Genomic DNA, 13,722 nt, shown 5'->3' on the forward strand with positions numbered 1-13,722 from the left:
TGTGTCAGTGCCTCCTAACAGCCCAGGCAGCATCTTAGGAAGGGACAATAACTATATGCAAAATATTGGAAAGAAACAAAAGTTCTAAGTAAATGGTAAGATATACCATGTTTATAGATCAGAAGACTCATTGTTTAGAGATTATTTCTACCTAATGTATCTACAGAATCAAAGCATTCTTAGTTGATATTCCAGCAGGCTGCATTGTAGAACGGAGAAGGCAATGGCAACCCACTCCAGTACTCTTGCCTGGAAAATCCCATGGACGGAGGAGCCTAGTAGGCTGCAGTCTATGGGGTCGCTAGAGGTCGGACACGACTGAGTGGCTTCACTTTCACTTTTCACTTTCATGCATTGGAGAAGGAAATGGCAACCCACTCCAGTATTCTTGCCTGGAGAATCCCAGGGACGGGGGAGCCCGGTGGGCTGCCATCTATGGGGTCGCACAGAGTTGGACACGACTGAAGCGACTTAGCAGCAGCAGCAGCAGCATTGTAGAAACTGCCCAGCAGACTTTAAAACTTAAACTGTATTTGGAAAATACAGAAGTAAAATTCCTGTATCATATGGCAATTATATCTTTATTTGGAAAAAGCAAAACAATTCTGAAAAAAAATAACAAAGTTGGAGACTCATATTATTGAATTCAGAACTTACGTAAAGCTAAAGTAATCAAGCCAGTGAGGAATATTGGGGGAAGAATAGATGTAGATTAATGGAACAGAATAGTCTTGAAATAGACCCCCACACATGTATATTTAGAGTCAGCCCTCTGCATCTGCAGATTCAACTAACTGTGGATCGAAGATATTTGGAAAATTTTTTTCAGAAATTTACAGAAAGCAAAAGTTGAATTAGCCACATGTTCACAACTGTTTACATAACATTTACATTGTATGAGGTGTTATAAGTAATCTATGTTATGCTATGCTAAGGTGCTTCAGTCGTGTCCGACTCTGTGCGACCCCATAGACGGCAGCTCACCAGGCTCTGCCGTCCCTAGGATTCTCCAGGCAAGAATACTGGAGTGGGTTGCCATTTCTTTCTCCAGTGCATGAAAGGGAAAAGTGAAAGTGAAGTCGCTCAGTCGTGTCCGACTCTTAGCAACCCCATGGACTGGAGCCTACCAGGCTCCTCCGTCCATGGGATTTTCCATGCAAGAGTACTGGAGTGGGGTGCCATTGCCTTCTAGATAAGTAATCTAGAGATGATTTAAAGTGTACAGGAGGGAGGTCTCCAAGATGGTTGAGGAAAAAAGTATACAACAGCAAAGAGTCTGCAAATAATAAATGCTGGAGAGGATGTGGAGAAAAAGAACCCTCCTACACTGTTGGTGAGAGTGTAAATTGGTACAGCTATTATGGAGAAAAGTATGAAGGTCCCTTAAAAAACGAAAACGAGAGCTACCATATGATCCTGCAATCCCACTCCTGGGCATATATCTGGAGAAAACCATACTTTTAAAAGATAACGTGCAGCCCTACATCCATTGCAGCACTGTTCACAACGGCCAAGACATGGAAGCCACTTAAGTGTCCACCAACAGTGAATGGGTAAAGATGTAGGACATATATACAATGGAATATTACTCAGCCATAAAAAAGGATGAAATAATGCCATTTGCAGCAACCTGGATAGACCTAGAGATTATCATACTATGTGAAGTAAGTCAAACAGAGAAAGACAAATATAATAGTGCTTGTATGTGGAATCCAAACAAAATGATATAAATGAACTCATTTATAAAACAGAAATAGACTCAGAAGATAAGCTTATGGTTACCAAAGGGGAAGGGTAGAGAGGGATAAATTTGAAGTTTGGGGTTAACAGATACACTTTATATATATAAAACAGATGATCAACAAGGACCTGCTATATAACACAGGGAACTATATGCAATATCTTAGAATAACCTATAATGGAAGAGAATGTAAAAAAAGAATATATGTATTTATTTACACATATAATTGAATCAATCACTCTGCTATAATCTGAAATTATCACAATAAAAAAATTTTTTTAAATAAACTATACAGGAGGGAGGTGACCAAGATGGTGGAGAAGACCCTGAACTCACCTCCACCCATGAATACACCAAAATTAAAACTACTTACAGAGCTACTATCTATGAGAATGACCTGAAGATGAGCAGAAAAGATTCCCCACAACTAAAGACAAAGAAGGAACCACACTGAGATGGATAGGAGGGGCAGAAATGCAGTACAGTCAGGACCCACACCCCCAGGTTGACAACCCACATATGGAAGGAATATCATAGTCCTAGGGGTCCTCCCCAAGGAGTAAGAGGTCCAAGCCCCACATCAGGCTCCCCAATCCCAGAGGTCCTACACTGGGAAGACGAGCCCCCCGGAACATCTGGCTTTGAAAACCAGTGGGACGTATGTCCAGGAGAGCACGAGGGCTATAAGAAACAGACTCCATTCTTAACGGGCAAGTGCAAAATCTCACACAGAGTCCCAGCAGAGAGGCAGATACACAAAAACTAGAAAGGAAGACCACTAAAGAAAATCAGCCAGAGGGGAAGAAACTAAAAGAAGAACAGAAGAACTACAAAAACAACCAGAAAACCAGGAACAAATGGCGGTAAGTAATACAGATCAATAATCACTTTATGGAGAAGGAAATGGCAACCCACTCCAGTGTTCTTGCCTGGAAAAGTCCATGGCCAGAGGAGCCTGGTGGGCTGCAGTCCATGGGGTTACATGACTGAGCACGTGTGCATGAGGGTGGAGGGAGATGGGTTGGTAGCAATACACTGGTAGAACTGAAAAAAAAAAAAAAATCACTTTAAATGTCAGTGAACTAAATGCTCCAATCATAGAGTGGCTGATTGGATTTAAAAAGACTCATCTATATGCTCTTTATAAGAGATTTGCTTCAGAGCTGAAAACATTCAAATTGAGAGTGAAGGAATGGAAAAAGATATTTCAAGCAAATGAAAATGACAAAAAAGTAGCAATACTCACATCAGATAAAACAAATTTTAAAACAAAGTCTATAACAAAAGACAAAGAAGGTCATTATATAATGATAAAGGGATTAATATGAGAAACTATAACATTCATTAACATATATTCATCTAATATAAGAGCACCTGTTATACACAGCAAATATTAACAAACTTAAGAGTAGAAACAGACAATATAATAACAGTAGAAAACTTTTAACACTTTACATCAATGGACATTCTGTTCAAACAGAAAAATAATAAGGAAATAGTGGTCTTAAATGACACCTTACACCAGTTAGACTTCATAGATATCTACAGGACATTACATCCAAAAAGAATAGACCAACGTTTAAGTGCGCATGAAATCTCCCAGACAGATCATACACTAGGCCACAAAAGAAGTGTCAGCAAATTTCAGAGGAAAGAAATTATATCAAGCATTTTTTCTAACCACAATGGTATGAAACTAGAAAACAATTACAGGAAGAAAAATGGGAATATCACAAACACATGGAGACTAAACAACATGCTACTAAAAAAAAAAAAAAATGGGTTGAAGAAATCAAAGGGGAAATCAGAAAATACCTCCAGACAAATGAAGAGGGAAACAACCTTCCATAATCTATGGGATACAGAAAAGCAAATCTAAGAGGGAAGTTTATAGCTATATAGGCCTACCTCAACCTTACTTACCATCCAAAGGAATTATAATAATAACCATAGCCCAAATTTGGCAGAAAGAAAGACCAGAGAGGAAATAAAATAGAGACCCAAAGAAAAAAAAAGTCAATGAAACAAAAACTATTTTTTTGAAAGACAGAATTTATAAGCCTTTACACAGGCTCATCAAGAAAAAGGACCTAATAAACAAAATAAGAAATGAAAGGAGAAATAACAACTAGTATTACAGAGACACACAAAAAAATCGTAAGTGAATACTATGAACAGTTGCCGTTTAGTCTCTGTTTCTTTTGTGACCCCATGGACTGTAGCCCACCAGGCTCCTCTGTCCATGGGGTTTCCCAGGAAAGAATACTGAAGTGGGTTGTCATTTCCTTCTCCAGAGGAATCTTCCTGACCCAGGGATCAAACCTGCATCTCCCACATTAGCAAGCAGATTCTTTACCACTGAGCCACCTGGGAAGCCCATACATACCTACATATCACAGTATATTCAGTTCAGTTCAGTCGCTCAGTCGTGTCCGACTCTCTGCGACCCCATGAATTGCAGCACACCAGGCCTCCCTGTCCATCACCAACTCCCGGAGTCTACCCAAACCCATGTCCATCGAGTCGGTGATGCTATCCAACCATCTCATCCTCTGTCGCCCCCTTCTCCACCCGCCCCCAATCCTACCCAGCATCAGGGTCTTTTCCAATGAGTCAACCCTTCGCATGAGGTGGCCAAAGTACTGGAGCTTCAGCTTCAACATCAGACCTTCCAATGAACACCCAGGACTGATCTCTTTTAGGATGGATTGATTGGATCTCCTTGCAGTCCAAGAAACTCTCAAGAGTCTTCTCCAACACCACAGTTCAAAAGCATCTATTCTGCGGCGCTCAGCTTTCTTCACCGTCCAACTCTCACATCTATACATGACCACTGGAAAAACCATAGTCTTGACTAGACGGACTTTTGTTGGCAAAGTAATGTCTCTGCTTTTAAACATGCTATCTAGGTTGGCCATAACCTTCCTTCCAAGGAATAAGCGTCTTTTAATTTCATGGCTGCAGTCACAATCAGCAGTGATTCTGGAGCCCAAAAAAGTAAAGTCTGACACTGTTTCCACTGTTTCCCCATCTATTTCCCATGGAGTGATGGGACCAGATGCCATGATCTTAGTTTTCTGAATGTTGAGCTTTAAGCCAACTTTTTCACTCTGCTCCTTCAACTTCATCAAGAGGCTCTTTAGTTCTTCTTCACTTTCTGCCATAAGGGTGGTGTCATCCGCATATCTGAGGTTATTGATATTTCTCCCAGCAATCTTGATTCCAGCTTGTGTTTCTTCCAGCCCAGCGTTTCTCATGATGTACTCTGCATATAAGTTAAATAAGCAGGGTGACAATATACAGCCTTGACATACTCCTTTTCCTATTTGGAACCAGTCTGTTGTTCCATGTCCAGTTCTAACTGTTGCTTCCTGACCTGCATACAGGTTTCTCAAGAGACAGGTCAGATGGTCTGGTATTCCCATCTCTTTCAGAATTTTCCACAGTTTATTGTGATCCACACAGTCAAAGGCTTTGGCATAGTCAATAAAGCAGAAATAGATGTTTTTCTGGAACTCTCTTGCTTTTTCAATGATCCAGCGGATATTGGCAATTTGATCTCTGATTCCTCTGCCTTTTCTAAAACCAGCTTGAACATCTGGAAGTTCACAGTTCACGTATTGCTGAAGCCTGGCTTGGAGAATTTTGAGCATTACCTTACTAGCATGTGAGATGAGTGCAATTGTGCAGTAGTTTGAGCATTCTTTGGCATTGCCTTTCTTTGGGATTGGAATGAAGACTGACCTCTTCCAGTCCTGTGGCCACTGCTGAGTTTTCCAGATTTGCTGGCATATCGAGTGCAGCACTTTCACAGCATCACCTTTGAGGATTTGAAATAGCTCAACTGGAATTCCATCACCTCCACTAGCTTTGTTCGTAGTGATGCTTTCTAAGGCCCACTTGACTTCACATTCCAGGATGTCTGGCTCTAGGTGAGTGATCACACCATCGTGATTATCTGGGTCGTGAAGATCTTTTTTGTACAGTTCTTCTGTGTATTCTTGCCACCTCTTCTTAATATCTTCTGCTTCTGTTAGGTCCATACCATTTCTGTCCTTTATCGAGCCTATCTTTGCATGAAATGTTCCTTTGGTATCTCTGATTTTCTTGAAGAGATCTCTAGTCTTTCCCAATCTGTTGTTTTCCTCTATTTGTTTGCACTGATCGCTGAGGAAGGCTTTCTTGTCTCTCCTTGCTATTCTTTGGAACTCTGCATTCAGATGAGAATATCTTTCCTTATCTCCTTTGCTTTTCGCTTCTCTTCTCTTCCAAGCTATCTGTAAGGCCTCCTCAGACAGCCATTTTGCTTTTTTGCATTTCTTTTCCATGGGGATTTTCTTGATCCCTGTCTCCTGTACAATGTCACGAACCTCTGTCCGTAGTTCATCGGGCATTCTGTCTATCAGGTCTAGTCCCTTAAATCTATTTGTCACTTCCACTGTATACTCATAAGGGATTTGATCTAGGTCATACCTGAATGGTCTAGTGGTTTTCCCTACTTTCTTCAATTTAAGTCTGAATTTGGCAATAAGCAGTTCATGATCTGAGCCACAGTCTGCTCCCGGTCTTGTTTTTGCTGACTGTATAGAGCTTCTCCATCTTTGGCTGCAAAGAATATAATCAATCTGATTTCAGTGTTGACCATCTGGTGATGTCCACGTGTAGAGTCTTCTCTTGTGTTGTTGGAATAGGGTGTTTGCTATTACCAGTGCGTTCTCGTGGCAAAACTCTATTAGCCTTTGCACAGTATATTACTCAGCAATAAAAAAGAATGAAATTCTGCCATTTGCAACAACGTGGATAGAAATAGCGGGTATTACGTTCAGTGAAATAAGTCAGACAGAGAAAGACAAATACTGTGTGTTAACATTTGTATGAGGAATCTAAAAAATTAAAATAAATGAATGTAACAAAACAGAAACAGACTCACAGATATTATTAGTGATTACCAATAGGAAGTGGGGGGGGAGTGCAAGACAGGGGTAAGAGATTAAAAGATACAAACTACTGTGCATAAAGTAAATGAGCAAAAAGGATACAATATACAATATAAGGGATCATAAAAGAGATTACTATGAACAATTTATGTCAATAAAATGGACTACCTCGAGGAAACAGACCAATTCCTAGAAAGTATAATCTCCCAAGACTGAATCAGGAAGAAACAGAAAACATGGACAGATTACCAGTAATGAAATTGAGTTAAGTAATAAAAGCAAAGAAACCCTCCCAACAAACACAAGTCCATAGTCAGGTGGCTTCATAGGTGGAGTCTACCCAACATTTAGGAACCTATCTTCCTCAAACTATCCCCAAATATTGAAGAAATGCTTCTGAAATCATTCTAGAAGCCCAGAATCATGCTGATATACAAACCAGACAAATGAACCACAAAAAAGAAAATTCCAGGGCAATATCCCTGATGAACATAGGTGCAAAGTCTTCAAAATATTAGCAAACCAAACAATACATTAAAAGCATCAAACCCAAAAATCAAATGGGATTGATTCCAGGGATGTAAGAATGATTCAATGTCATTAAATCAATGTGTTACATTACATTAACAAATCAAGTGATAAAAATCATGTGATAACCTCAATAAATGCAGGAAAATCTTTTGACAAAATTCAACAGTCATTTACAATAAAAAGTCTCCACAGAGTTGGTACAGAGGGAACTTACTTCAGTATAATAAAGGCCATATGTGACAAACCCACAGCCAACGTTATACTCGATAGTGAAAGATTAAAAGCACTTCCTCTAAGGTCAGAAACAAGACAAGTATGCCCACTGTTACCACTTTCTTTCAACATAGCATATTATACATCCTAGCTGCAGAAGTCAGTAAAAAAACCAAAAACTCCAGATTGGAAAGGAAATAGTAACTGTGTTGCTGTTTGCATATGATATTATACTATATACAGAAAATCCTAAAGATGATAAAAAATAACCCTACTGCTGCTGCTACGTCACTTCAGTCATGTCCAACTCTGTGCGACCCCATGGACAGCAGCCCACTGGGCTCCCACGTCCCTGGGATTCTCCAGGCAAGAACACTGGAGTGGGTTGCCATTTCCGTCTCCAATGCATGAAAGTGAGAAGTGAAAGTGAAGTCACTCAGTCGTGTCCGACTCTTCGTGACCCCATGGACTGCAGCCCACCAGGCTCCTCCGTCCATGGGATTTTCTGAGTGAGAGTACTGGAGTGGGTTGCCATAGCCTTCTCCAAATAACCCTACTAGAATAAGTGAATTCAGTGAAGTGCAATATACAAAATAGAAAGAATTATGCAGCATTTCTATACACTAAATAAGGAACTATGAGAAGAATACATCAAAATAATCCCATTTACAATTGCATTAAAAAGAATAAAGTACTTAGGAATAAATCTAACCAGAGAGCTAAAGGACTTGTACTCTGAAAACTATAAGACACTGATAAAAGACATTTAAGTTGACACAAATGTAAAGATACACTGTGCTCATGGAATGGAAGAATTAGTATTGTTAAAATGACCAGACTAAACCTACAGATTCAGTGCAATCTCTATCAAAATACCCATGACTTTTTTCACAGAACTAGAACAAATAACTCTAAAATTTGTAGGGAAAACCAAAAGACCCCAATAGCCAAAGCAATCCTGAGTAAGTACAAAGTTGAAGGTATCACATGCCCTGATTTCAAACCATACTACAAAGCTGCAGTAACCAAAAAAGTATGGTGCTGGCATAAAAACAGATACCTAGATCAATGGAACAGAATAGAGACCAGAAAATGAACTCACACTTACATGGGCAATAAATATACTAAAAAGGAGGCAAGCCTATACAATGGGGAAAAGTCAGACTCTTCAATAAATGGCATTGGGGAAACTTGACAGCAAAGTAACATGCTAAAGAAACAAACTGGATTACTTTCTCACACCATATATGAAAATAAACACAAAATGGATCAGAGACTCAAATGCAAGACCTGAAACCATAAAACTTCTAGTAGAAAATACAGTCAGTAGACTCTTTGACATCAGTCTTGGCAATTTTTTTTTTTTTTTTTGGATCTGTCTCCTCAGGCAAAGGAAACAAAAGCAAAAGTAAACAAATGGAGCTATACTGAATTGAAAAGCTTTTTTACAGAGAAGGAAACTATCAACAAAACATAAAGATCTCGTACTGAATCAGGAAATGATAATTGCAAATGGTACATCTAATAAGGGGTTAATATCCAAATACACAAAGAACTCACACAACTCAACATCAAAAATCAAATAATCCAATTAAAAAAACTTTAGTGGGCAGGAGACCTGAATAGACATTTTTCCAAAGAAGACCTACAGATGGCCTCCAGACACATGGAAAACTGCTCAATATGACTAATAAGAGAAATGAAAATCAAAACCACAATGAAATGACATCACACATCTGACACAATGGCTGTCATCAAGAAGATAAAAATGAAGTGTTGGTGAAAATGTGGAGAAAAGGAAACTCGTGTGCACTGCTGGTGAGAATGTACGAGTGTAACCACTATGAAAAACAGGGTGGAGGTTCCTCAAAATACTAAAAAACAGAACTGGATATGATACAGCAATTTCACTTCTGGGTATTTATCTGAATGGAAACACTAATTGGAAACAGGATTTGCATGCCCGTGTTCACTGCAGCACTACAGTAGCTAAGATATGGAAGCAGCCTAAGTGTCCATCAATAGACGAATAAAGAAGATGTGGTGTATTTAAACAATGGAGTATTACCTGGCCACAACAAAACGACATCTTGCCATTTGCAGCAGCATGGATGCATGGAGAGGGTATTATACTAAGGGAATAAATCAGAGAAAGACTAATACCACATGACCTCACTTATATACGGAATCTAAAAAACAAAACAAAATGAAAGACAAATTGATACAAACAACGTATCGGTGGTTACCAGAGAAGGTTGAGGGACAAAATAGTGCAAGGAGACTAAGAGGTACATACCTTCAGCTGTAAGTCACGGGCATGCTTCCCTGATGACTCAGACGGTAAAAATCTGCCTGCAATGTAGGAGACCTGGGTTCCGTGCCTGGGTCAGGAAGATTCCCCTGGAGAAGGGAATGGCTACCCACACTCCAGTATTCTTGCCTGGAGAATTCCATGGACAGGAGAGTCTAGCAGACTACAGTCCATAGGGTTGCAAAGAACTGAATGTGACTAAATGGCTAACTTCACTTTCAATAATACTGTAGAACTTTTGTATGAAGACAGATGGTTACTAGTCTTAAGGTTATCATTTCATAATGTATGCAAATGTCAAATCATTATGTAGTACACCTGAAACGAATTGTATGTCAGTTGTATTTAAGTATAAAATAATTAAGATTAAAATGTATGGAAGACTGTGTAGGTTATATGCAAATACTATGCCATTTTATATAAGGGACTTGAACATCCTGAGATTTTTGTATTCCTGGAAGCAGGGGGGGGAGGGGGGTCTTGGAACCAATCCGCTCCACAGACACACAAAGACCTTGCGACCCCATGGTCTGTACAGTCCATGGAATTCTCCAGGCCAGAATACTGGAGTGGGTTGCCTTTCCCTTCTTCAGGGGATCTTCCTAACCCAGGGATCAAACCGGGGTCTCCTGCGTTGCGGGCAGATTCTTTACCAGCTGAGCTATCAGGAAAGCCCACAGATACCAAAGGACTGTATATTCAATTGATTTTCAACAAAGGTGCCAAGGTAATTAAATAAGAATACTATTTTTAACAAGTGGTGCTGAAACAACTGGATATCCAGGTGCAAAGAAATAAAACTGAACCTTGACCCATACTTTCCATTTTATATTTTAAAAATTCAAGATAGATTATAGACAGTGTAAGAAGTTTTTACATTGTCTATAGTCTGTTAAGACTATTAGAGGGAAAAACAGAAAATCTTCATAACCTTGAATTAGGCAAAGATTTCTTAGATTCAATACCAAAACCACAGTCCATAAAAGCAAAACATAAAAGAAAAATTGAACTTTTTCAAAATTAATAACTTTTGCTTTTCAAAAGATGCTATTAATAAAAACCCACCTACAAACTGGAGAAAATACTCGCAAAATACACATCTGATAAAGAACTTGTAACACAACATGTAGACTTCAATACTCAATAACAAAAATCTCAAGTTTTAAAAACTGGAAAAATACTTGAACAGCTGTGTCATCAAAGAAGAGATACAGATGACAATCACATAAAAGTAAGTTCAAAATTATTAGGAAAATGCACAATAAAACCACAATGAGACAAGACTACAAGAACTGGTGAGAATGCAGAGCAACTAGAATTCTCATACTTTACTGATGGGGATGAAAAACGGCACAACCAGTTTGAAAAACATTTTGACAATTTCTTATAAATGTAAATACATATTATCATATGACCCAACAACCACACTGCTAGGTATTTACCCCAGGAAATGAAAACATGTTCTCATGCAAATCTGTACACCAATGTTCATAGCAACTTTACTCATAATTATTCACAATGAAGGGAAGATTGTCCCTCAACTGATCAACTGGTGAGAGGGTCAGTAAGTCATGGCACATCCATAGAGTGAATACAGCTCAGCAGTAAAAAGACATCAACTACCAATATGCAAACATGTGGGCAAATCTCAGAAGTATTTTGCTAAGTGAAAAAAAGCCAAACTCAAGAGGCTACATATTGCATGATTCCATTTATGTGACATTCTGGAAAAGGCAAAAGTACAGACAGAGAATTCAGAGCAGTGGTTGCCAACAGCTAGAAATGGGAGGAGAGTACTGACTACACAGGGGCATGAAGGACCTCGGGGTAGTGGGGTTCTCCATGTCTTGACTGTGATGGTAGCTACAGAACCTTATGCCTTTTAAAAGTTCAATGAATTGTAACATCTAAAAAAAATAAATTTTACTCTATGTAAATTACACGACAGACCTGAATTAATAAAGATACAATTATCTAAAAAAAAAAATGCTAATAGGAATAAAATGAATAAATCATAAGATATGTAAGACCTTTTTGAAAAATTTATGAAACTACTGAAATTTAATTTTATACCATGGTCATGGATAGAGATTTAATATCATAAATACGTCAATTTTTCTCAAATTAGTCCATGAATGCACACTGTTCAATAAAAATCCCAACAGGTCTTGTCATGGAAATCAACAAGCAGATTCTAAAATGCAAAGAGAAGAACAAAACACCTAGACTAAATGAGATTTTGAAGCACCAAAGTTAGATGAAGGTCTCAAATACCAGATCTCACATATTGATACTACTTAAAGTTACTGAAATTAAGACAGTGTGGCCTTGGCACAAATAGAGCAATGAGAAGAGAGCCCAGAAATGGAAACTTCGTGCATTAGAGAGATGGATAATAATTCAATGGGGAAAATAGCCGGGACAATTGGCTATCCATCTGGAAAAAGTTAAATTCCAACTTCACACCACACACAACAACCAAGTTACCTGGATGAAAAACTTAAATATGAAAAGCAAACCTTTCATCTTTAACACAAAATACAGGAGGCTGTGTTTAGGACCTTGAGAGTAGTCAAAATTTCTTACAAAGACACACAAAGAGAGACGGATGAATCGGAGATCTGATTTAAATTTCTTTAGTTCAAAAGTAAAGTGAAGGGCTTTACTGGTGGCCCAGTGGTTAAGAGTCTGTCCGCCAATGCAGGAGACACGGGTTCAATCCCTGGTCTGGGAAGATCCCATTATGCCTCGGGGCAACTAGGCCCATGGGCCACAACCGCTGCCGTAGAGCCTGTGCTCTGCAGCAAAGAAGCCACCACAATGAGAATCTAGCGCACCCCAAAAAGAGGGTAGCCTCGGCTCCCCGCAACTAGAGAAAACCCGTGCACAGCAAAGACGCAGCCCAGCCAAATAAAAAGGTAACGTGAAATGACAAGCCACCGACCGAAAGAGGACATTTGTAACATATAAGATTGACAAATAATTAAAATTCCGGATATCTAATGAACGGCAAACCCAATTTAGAAATAGGGAAATATGTTACTGAACCTGGTTTGTTTGCTGGACAGGTAACTGGCCGAAGAATGAGACTCCGAGGTTTGTGTATTCAAGAGGCAGCCACGCCAGCAGAGGGGAGAACATCCCAAATCTGCCTCCGGGAAGGCAAGCGGAGCGGCTCAGGAGTCTGACGCGTCCAAGCTGGGGCTGGGAGAGCACGCGGAGCGTGACTGCAGAGAAATGGGTCAGCGCTCGTCCTTCTGCGCAGGCGCAGTTAAGCCAAGGCCGCTTCACCGGAGCACCTGCAGAAAATGAGGCCGCTTCACCGGAGCACCTGCAGAAAATGATGGCGTTACCATGCTGGGGCGGGGGCCCGGTTGGGTCCTCTCGTGGCTGAAGGTCCCTGGGTGAACACTCGCTGGACATGCCCAGCTGGAAGGTCACTGGTCTTAATAACCTGCTCAGGCTTGAAATGGACACACCTGACTCCAGGTTACTAAAAGACCAACTTATGCAAACACCTTTATTCTTTAGGCTACAGGGAAGCTTGGAGGACATGCAAACCTTCTGTAGCAACAATTAAAGGAGCTTGAGCGGTGAGGGCAGGTTACAGGTGTAGTGAATCTAACTAACGATCACCCTCGGTTTCCAGTATACACAAGATAAATACAAAGAGACAGTTCACAGAAAACTAAAATGGGGGAAAACATGAGAATGTTCTTCTCTCAGCCATCAAGGACATACCAATAAAAACAAAGTAAGTCAGAGACAGACGAATACTGTATGATATCATGAATATGTGGAATCTCAAAAAATGATACAAATGAAAATTTACAAAACAGAAACAGGCTTGCAGACACAGAGAACAGACTTGTGGTTGCCAAGGGGGTTGAAGGGGTCGGGGAGGGAAGGATTGGGAGTTTGGGATTGCGCATGCATGCTAAGTTTCTTCAGTCCTGTCTGACTCTTTGCAACCCTGTGGGCCACAGCCT

Source organism: Giraffa tippelskirchi, chromosome 13 (assembly GCF_054371585.1).
Source record: "Giraffa tippelskirchi isolate mGirTip1 chromosome 13, T2T-mGirTip1v1.2.pri, whole genome shotgun sequence".
Taxonomy (NCBI): Eukaryota; Metazoa; Chordata; class Mammalia; order Artiodactyla; family Giraffidae; genus Giraffa; species Giraffa tippelskirchi.